Here is a 9,831-nt window from a genome sequence, read left to right on the forward strand (position 1 = left end):
TAGCCCATCCAAAAGTCATGGTGACAGATTGCTGAGCAAGATGGCTGACTTTCTGGCACTCATCCTCCCCCACAAAAAGAAACCAAAACAACAAATAAACAACAGTATATTGATTTGACTGAAGTTACTGAAGCAGTATGCTAGAGAGCCCAAGGAAAGCAGCAAAATCCCTGTGGAATCTAGACAGCCATGATAGCACAATGAAGAGGGAAGAAAGTCATTTTGCCTCTGCTACACTATTTCCTCTGCTTAGATTGGCTCAAAATCAGGATAGACTTTTTCCTATGGAGAAAGGTATGCTAGAGATCTTCTGCAGTCTTCATTGTTACCTCAAATGCCAGCAATCCTTGCCACAGGAGAGTCCTCTAATTCTGACAGTCCTGGAATTAAGTTTGGAGAGTAGCTTGAAGTTCCCACTACTGTATTACCTGAGTAGAAGCCTACGGTGGGCATTCATCACTCCTGTGATCTAACCTATAATGGCATGATACACTCTTGAAACTGAACCTACTGTGTCTGGAATTTATTCCTTTTGGCGGGTTCTTGGTCTCACTGACTTCAAGAATGAAGCTGCGAACGCTCACTGTGAGTGTTACAGTTCTTAAAGATGGTGTGTCTGGAGTTTGCTCCTTCAGATGTTCAGATGTGTACAGAGTTTCTTCCTTCTGGTGGGTTCGTGGTCTCACTGACTTCAGGAGTTAAGCTGCAGACCTTCACAGACCTTTAAAGCTGAGTTTTACAGCTCTTAAAGGTAGTGCGGACCCAAAGACTGAGCAGCAGCAAGATTTATTGTGAGCAGCAAAAGAACATAGCTACCACTGAGGAGAAGGTGACCCCAGCAGGTTGTGCTGCTGGCTGGGGGGGGGCAGCTTTTATTCCTTATTTGGCCCCACCCACATCCTGCTGATTGGTCCATTTTACAGAGTGCTGATTGGTCCGTTTTACAGAGTGCTGATTGGTCCGTTTTTACAGAGTGCTGACTGGTGCATTTACAAACCTTTAGCTAGACACAGAGCACTGATTGGTGTGGTTACAATCCTTTAGCTAGACAGAAAAGTTCTTGAAGTCCCCACCTGACCCAGAAGCCCAGCCAGCTTTACCTCTGGCTACTGCCAGAGTGTATCCTGCTCTGGGGGCCGGTAGCCACTGCCTCTCTTCATCCTTGAGTCTCTGCTATCATAACATAATATTAACGACAGTACTTGCTACAATAGAACTCCTGTTGCTTGGAGCCTAGGGCAGATGAAACAAACAAAACCACGATGTTCAAACCCATGTAGCACTCCACTTCCTCCAGGAAACAGCCAGACTTTCACATCAGGAAAATTGCTGAAAAGTTGGCTGGCCAACCTCACCTGTGCATACCCATGCAGCACAACCAGCCTGATGATGAGCTTGCATATGACCATGGCCAACCCAAGAGCTGGTCCTGTGGTGGTCCTGACCCTTTGACAGACTGTGGTAGAGCGGTCTTGCCCATCATGCTCAGTCCATAACCAGCCAAGTGCCCTATCCTGAAACAAAACCATGCTATCATTATCACAAACTTCCTCAGCTTAGACTACTGAGACAATCAGACACACTAGTTACAAAGATTATAGCAGAAGAAACTGCACGAAGTCCATGCGACTGAATCTATCCAGAATTGAAATTAATGTACTGCATCCTACTGATATGCTAGGACCCATTAACTCATAGGGAAAATGTTTCTTCCTATGAAAGCTATTCCTTAAAATTGGAAAATGCAACTATTCCCCGAGATGTACAGGTATCAATAAAGGGACACAACAAACATGAAAAACAAGGAACCATGACACTTCCAAAGGAACACAGTAAGTCTCCAGTACAGACCCCCCAAAAAGGGACATTTACAAAATGCAGAAAAAGAAATGAAAAATAATGATCTTAAAGAAGCTCAGTAAGACACAAGATAAAACAGACAAATAATTTAATAAAAATCAGAAAAATAATTCAACATCAGAATGAGAAATTCAACAGAGAGATATTATACAAAAAGAACCCAATAGAAACCTTGGAACTAAAGAATTCAATGAATAAAATAAAAAATAAATTGAGAGTTTCAACCACAAATTAGTTCAAGCTGAAGAAATAATTTTTTTGAACTTGAAGATAGGGTTTTTGATATAACTCAGTCAGAGGGGAAAAAAGAAGACTTAAGAATAAAGAAGAATAAAAAAAGTGTGGAACTCAAGGGACACAGGCAAACAAATCTTTGCAATGTAATGGTGCAAGAGAGAGAAGAGATGAACAAAGACACTGAAAACTTATGTAACAAAGTATTAGCTAAAAACTTTCAACATATTGAGAGAGATATGGACATCCAGATCCAAGAAGCTCATAGGTTCCCAATCAGATTCAGTCCAAAAAGATTCTCTCCAAGGCACACTGTAATAAAAATATCAAAAGAAAAAAACGAAAAGAATTCTAGAAGCTGAAAGAGAAAAGCATCAAATTACATATAAGAGAATCTCCAATTGATCATTGGCAGATTTTTTAGCAAAAATTGTGCAAGCCAGGAAAGAATGTGTTGATATATTCAAAATGCTGAAAAAAAGAAAAAAAGGTCTTTCAAAAACACTATATTCAGTAAAGCTCTTCTTTAAAAATGAAGGATAAATGAACACCTTCGCCGTCAAGCAAACAATGACGGAATTTATCACCACTGTGCTGGCTTTCCAAGAAATGCTTAAAGGAGTACTACAACTCAAAATAAAAGGAAAATACTTTCTATTATGAAAACACACGAAGTTTAAAACTCAGCAGCAGAGGTAAGGTCATTAATCAAACTCAGAATATTCTAGTGTGGTAAAGTATTATGTAAATCATTCAATCCTATAGTATGGAGACTTAAAGACAAAATAATCGAAAATAATCAAAGCAACAACAGCTATAATTAGTAGCTAAGAAACATATAATACATAAAGAAGTAAATTGAGGCAATAAAATATCAATTGTGTTTGTGGGGATAAACTCTAAAGTATTTTTATGCAAACAATGTTAAGTTGCTATTAGTTTAAATCAATCAGTTATAACTACAAGACTCTTCATGTTAGAGTCATGCAAATCACATAAATTACAGCAGATACAGAAAATAAAAAAGAAAAAGGAAATAAAGCTTTGAAGCACAGAAAACCACCAAACGAAAGAGGTAAACAACAAGAGAAAAAGAAATAATCAAAAGATTTACAAAGCAATCGAAAAACAACTAACAAAATGGCAGGAGTAAGTCCTTGTGTATTAATAACAATCTTCAACATAATGTTTTAAATTTTCCCACTAAAAGATACAGAGTGGCTGAGTGAATATAAAAATAAAATCCAAGTATATACTGCCTAATAGAAACACACTTCACCATTAAAGACAAAGATAGAATGAGAGTAACAAAGTAAAGAAAGATTTCATGCAAATGAAAATCAAAAGCAAGTAAGGTATCAATAATTTTATCAGATAAAGAAGACTTTAAGTCAAAAATTGTGGAAAAAAAGACAGGAAGGTCAATACATAACAATAAAGGGATCAATTTAGTGAGAGGACACAAAAATTCTAAATATATATGTGCCCAACACTGGATCACTCAAATAGATAAGGTAAATATTTTTAAATCTAAAGGAAGATATAGACAGCAATACAATAATAGTAGGTGACTTCAACACCCCATGTTCAACATTGAACATATCATCCAGACAAAAAACAACAGAGAAACTGAACAACTGAACTGAAACATCATAGACCAAATAGTCCTAACAGATATTTACAGAATGTTTTATGTAACAGCTAGAGAATACAGATTCTTCTTAGCTACACATAGAAGATTCTCCAGGATAGATCATATGCTATGCCCCTAATAAGTCCTAACAAATTTAATAAGAAGGAGATTATATCAAGTATATTTTTTCTTATACACAGTAGTATAAAATTAGAAATTAAGAAAAACTTCAGAAGTTTTACAAATACATACAAATTAAACAACATGCTCGTCAACAACCAATAGGTCCATGAAGAAATTGAAAAGTAAATAAAAAAAAAAATTGAGACAAAAATAGAAACACATTATACCAAAACACAGTAAAAGCAGTTCTAGGAGGGAATCTTATGGCAATAAATACCTACATCAAAGAAGAAGTAAAATACTGAATAAAGAACCTATTAATACACATCAAGAAGCTAGGAAAACAATAATAAACCAAATCCAAAATTGATAGAAGGAAGGAAATAACAAAAGTTAGAGGAGAAATAAACAAAATTGAGACCCACCAAAAAAATTTAAAAAAATTAATGGAGCAAATAATTGATTTTTTTTTTCTTCCCAACTTTTATTTTAGGTTCAGGGGATACAAGTACAGGTTTGTTACATGGGTAAATTGTGCACCATTGGGATTTGGTGTGCATATTATGTCACCACCTAGCTAATAAGCATAGTACCTGATAGGTAGTTTTTTGATACTTACCCTACTCTCACTCTCCACCCTCAAGTAGGACAAACTGTTTATTTTTCCCTTCTTTTGGCCATGTGTACTCAACGTTTAGCTTCCATTTATAAGTTAGAACATGCAGTATTTGTTTTTCTATTGCTGTATTAATTCACTGAGGATAATGGCCTCCAGCTCCACCATGTTGCTGTAAAGGACATAATTTTTACATTTGTTATGGTTGCATAGTATTCCATGTTGTATATGTACAACATTTTCTCTATCTAGTCCACCACTGATGGGCATCTATGTTGATTCCATGTCTTTGCTATTGTGTATAATGCTACAATGGGCATACGTGTGTATGAGTCTTTATGGTACAATTTATACTCCTTTAGGTATGTACCTGGTAATGGGATTACTGGGTTGAATGGTATTTCTGTTTTAAGTTCTTTGTGAAATCTCCAAACTGCTTTTTACAGTGCCTGAATTAATTCACATTCCTACCAGCAGTGTATAGGCATTTCCTTTTCTCTGCAACCTCATGGGCGTCTGTTTTTTATTTTTTAATATCCATTCTGACTAATGTGAGGTGTTATCCCATCGCTGTTTTGATTTGCATTTCTCTGATGATTAGTGATGTTGATCATTTTTTCACATGCTTGTTGGCCATGTGTATGTCTTCTTTTGAGAGGTGTCTGTTCATGTGTCTTCCCCATTATTAATAGTGTTTGTTTTATGTGTGTTAATTTGTTTAAATTCCTTATAGATTCTGAATATTAGACCTTTGTCAGATGCATAGTTTGAACATATTTTCCCCCATTATGTAGGTTGGCTGTTTTCTCCACTGATAATTTCTATTGCTGTGCAACAATTCTTTATTTGAATTAGGTCCCACTTGTCTTTTTTGTTGTTGTTGTTGCAATTGCTTTTGAAAACTTCTTCATGAAATCCTTGTCAGGGTCTATGTCCAGAATAGTATTACCAAGGTTTTCTCCTGGGGCTTTTACAGTTTTAGTTTTTACACTTAAGATCTGTAGTCCATGTTGAGTTTATTTTTGCATATGGTGGGAGAAAGAGTCCAGTTTCAATCTTCTGCATATAGCTAACTAGTTATCCCAGTAACATTTCATCAATACGGAGTTTTTCTCCATTGCTTGTTTTTGCCCACTTTGCCAAAGATAAGATGGTTGTAGATTGTGTGGCTTCATTTCTAGGTTTTCTAACCTATTCTGTTGGTCTATGTGTCTGTTTTTGTACCATTATTGTTCTGGTTTTGGTTACTATAGCCTTATAGTATAGTGTGAAGTCAAGTAGTTTGATGCTTCCAGGTTTGTTCTTTTTGTTCAGGATTGTCTTGGCTACTCAGGCTTCTTTTTGGTTGCATATGAAATTTAGAATAGGTTTTTAATAATTCTGTGAAAAATATCATTGGTAGTTTCATAGGGATAGCGTTTAATCCACAAGTTGCTTTGTACAGTATGGACATTAAACAATAATAATTCTTCCTATCCATGAGCATAGAATGTTTTCCCATTTGCTTGTGTCATCTCTGATTTCTTTCAGTAGTGTTTTGTAATTCTCATCGTAGAGATCATTCACTTCCTTGGTTAGCTGTATTTCTAGATATTTTGCTCTTTTAGTGGCTATTGTGAATGTGACTGCAGTCTTGATTTTGCTGTCAGCTTGGACGTTATTGGTGTACAGAAATGCTACTGCTTTTTGTACATTGATTTTGTAACCTGAAACTTTGCTGAAGTTGTTTAACAGATCTAGAAACCTTTGGGCAGAGATTTTTTTTTTTATTTATAAAATTATATCATCTGTGAAGAGAGATAATTTGACTTTCTCTCTTCCTATTTGAATGCCTTTTATTTCCTTCTCTTGCCTGATTGCTTTGGTTAGGACTTCCAATACTATGTTGAATAGGCATGGTGAGAGTGGGCATCCTTGTCTTGCTCTGGTTTTTCAAGGGAAGTGCTTCCAGCTTTTGCACATTCAGTATGATATTGGTTGTGGTTTGGTCATAGATCATTATTATTATTCTGAGGTTTGCTCCTCTGATGCCTAGTTTACTGCAGGTTTTTAATATGAAATGATGTTGAATTTTATCAAAAGCCTTTTCTGCATCTATTGAAATAAGTAGGATCTATTTTTGTTTTTAGTTCATTTTATGTGATGAATCACATTTATTGATTTGTGTATTTTGAACCAACCTTGTATCTCATGAATAACACCTACTTGATTGTGATGGGTTAGCGCTTTGATGGTCTCCTGGATTCAGTTGGCTAGTATTTGCTGAGAATTTTTGCATGTATGTTCATCGAGTATATTGTCCTGATATTTTCTTTTTGTTGTGTCTCTGCCAAGTTTTGGTATCAGAATTATACTGGCCTCATAGAATGACTTAGGGAGGAGTTCCTACTCCTCAATTTTTTTGGAATAGTTTATGTAGAATTGGTACCAGCTCTTCTTTATATGTGTCGTAGAATTCAGCTGTGAATTCTTCTGGTTCAGGGCTTTTTCTAGTTGGTAGGGTTTTGTTTGTTTGTTTGTTTGTTTGTGTTTTGAGACAGATTTTCACTCTTGTTGTCCAGGCTGGAGTGCAATGGCGCGATCTTGGCTCACTGCAATCTCTGCTTCCTGGATTCAAGCAATTCTGCCTTAACTTCCCGAGTAGCTGGGATTACAGGCACCCACCACCACATTAGCCCAGCTAATTTTTGTATTTTTAGCAGAGATGGGGTTTCACCATGTTGGCCAGGATGGTCTCAAACTCCTGACTTCAGGTGATCCACCTGCCTTGGCCTCCCAAAGTGCTGGGATTAAAGACGTGAGCCACCACACCCGACCTCTAGGTGGTAGGTTTTTGTTTTTGTTTTTGTTTTTTGTTTTTTTCCACTGATTCAATTTTGGAACTCATTATTCATCTTTTAGGGTTTCAATTCCTCTTTGGTTTAATTTTGGGATGTATATTTTCAGGAATATATTCATTTCTTCTAGGTTTTCTAGTTCACATGCATAGAGGTGTTCATAATAGTCTCTGAAGGTGTTTTTGTATTTCTGTGGGGTAGATGGTAATATACTGTTTGTCATTTCTAATTGTGTGTATTTTTATTTTCTCTCTTTTTCTTTATTAGTCTATGTGGTGGTCTATTGATTTTATTTATTTTTTCAAAAAAACAACTTTTGGGTTCATTTATGCTTTTTTTTGAGACTGAGTCTCCCTCTGTCACCCAGGCTGGAGTGCAGTGGTGCCATCGCGGCTCACTGCAACCTCTGCCTCCTGTGTTCAAGCGATTCTCCTGCCTCAGCCTCCCAAGTAACTGGGACTATAGGCACGTGCCACCACGCTTGGCTAATTTTTTGTATGTTTAGTAGAGACGGGGTTTCACCGTGTTAGTCAGGATGGTCTCGCTCTCCTGACCTCATGATCTGCCCACCTTGGCCTCCCAAAGTGTTTTGATGACAGGCGTGAGCCACTGCGCCCGGCCCATGTATCTTTTGAATGCTCTTGTGCATCTCAGTTTCATTCAGTTCAGCTTTGGGGTTGGTTTGGTTTGCTATTGTTTTCCTTGCTCCTCTAGGTGTCATGCTGGGTTGTTAATTTGACGCTTTTCTACCTTTTTTATATTAGCATTTAGCTCTATAAATTTTCCTCTTAACACTGCTTTAGCTGTTTCCCAGAGATTCTGATATGTTTTATCTTTGTTTTCTTTACTTTCTAAGAATTTTTTGATTTCTGTCTTAATCTTACTGTTTACCCAAAAGTCATTCAGAAGCAGGTTGTTTAATTTTCATGTAATCAGATGGCTTAGAGAAGTCTTCTTAGTATTGATTTCTATTTTTATCTTGCTGTGATCTGTGAGTGTAGTTAGGGTGTATACATATCTTTAGAATTGCTTTATGTTTGAGCATGTGGTGAATTTTAGATTATGTGTCATGTGCAGATGACAAGCATGTGTATTCTGTTTTGGTTGGGTGGAATGTTCTGTAGACATCTGTTGTGTCCATTTAGTCAAGTGTCAAGTTTAGGTCCCAAATATCTTTGATAGTTTCTGCCTTGATGATGTGTCTAATACTGCCAGTGGGGTATTGACATATCCCACTATTGTTATGTGGTTGTCTAGCCTCTATGTAGATCTTTAAGAACTTGTTTTGTGAATCTGGGTGCCCCAGTGTTAGGTGTATACATATTTAGGATAGTTAAGTTTTCTTGTTGAATTGAACCCTTTATCATTATGTTGTGCCCTTCTTATCCTTTTTTCATCATCGTTACTTTAAAGTATGTTTTGTTTGGAATTAGAATAGCAACTACTGCTTTACTTTGTTTTCCATTTGCTTGATAGATATTTCTCCATACCTTTGCTTTGAGCCTATGGATATCATGACACGTGAAATGGGTTTCTTTAAAAGAGCATATAGATGGGTCTTTCTTCTCTTTTTTTTTTTTTTTTGTAAATTTTCTGAATTTATTCTGATGCAATAAATCAGTGAACAAAGATGGACATACAAGAATGTTTGTTATAGCAGTATTTACAACTGGAAACAAACTAAATGTTCAACATCTGGGGCTATTTAAATTGTGGTAGAGTCATAAAATTGAATTTTTTATAGTCATCAAGAACGATGACATACCTGTACATATCTTGACAAGGAAAGATATTCACATCATATTATAAAATTAGAAAATAGATTACAGAATATGTGTACTATTATTTCACTTTTGCAGAATGTTTATTCACATGCATGCATTTGTATAGATAGAAAATATCTGAAAGTACAAAGGCCAAAATGCTGGTGGTAATATCTGCTGGGTTGTGGAATTATGGTAACTTTTTTCTTTTCTTGTTTTATTATTATTTCAATCATTTCGGGGGAACACGTAGTGTTTGGTTACACGGATAAGTTCTATAGTGGTGATTTCTGAGATTTTGGTGCACCCATAACCCAAGTACTGTCCACTGTACCCAGTGCATAGTCTTTTATCCCTCACCCCTCATCTCAGCTTTCCCCTTAGTCCCCAGACACCATTATATAATTATTATGCTTTCATGTCCTCATAGCTTATCTCCCACTTATAAGTGAGAACATACAATCCTTGCTTTTCCATTCCTGAGTTACTTCACTTAGAATAATGGTCTTCAACTCCATCCAGGTTGCTGTGAATAACATTATTTTGTGGACTATTTTTTGGTTCCATATGAATTTTAGGATTGTTTTTTCTAGTTCCATGAAGAATGATGATGGTATTTCGATGGGAATTGCATTGAATTTGTAGATGGTTTTTGGCAGTAGGGTCATTTTCACAATATTGATTCTATCATCCATGAGCATGAGATGTGTTTCCATTTGTTTGTGTCATCTATGATTTGTTTCAGCAGTGTTTTCTAGTTTTACC

The sequence above is a fragment of the Macaca fascicularis genome, chromosome 7, assembly GCF_037993035.2.
Source record: "Macaca fascicularis isolate 582-1 chromosome 7, T2T-MFA8v1.1".
NCBI classification, from domain to species: domain Eukaryota; kingdom Metazoa; phylum Chordata; class Mammalia; order Primates; family Cercopithecidae; genus Macaca; species Macaca fascicularis.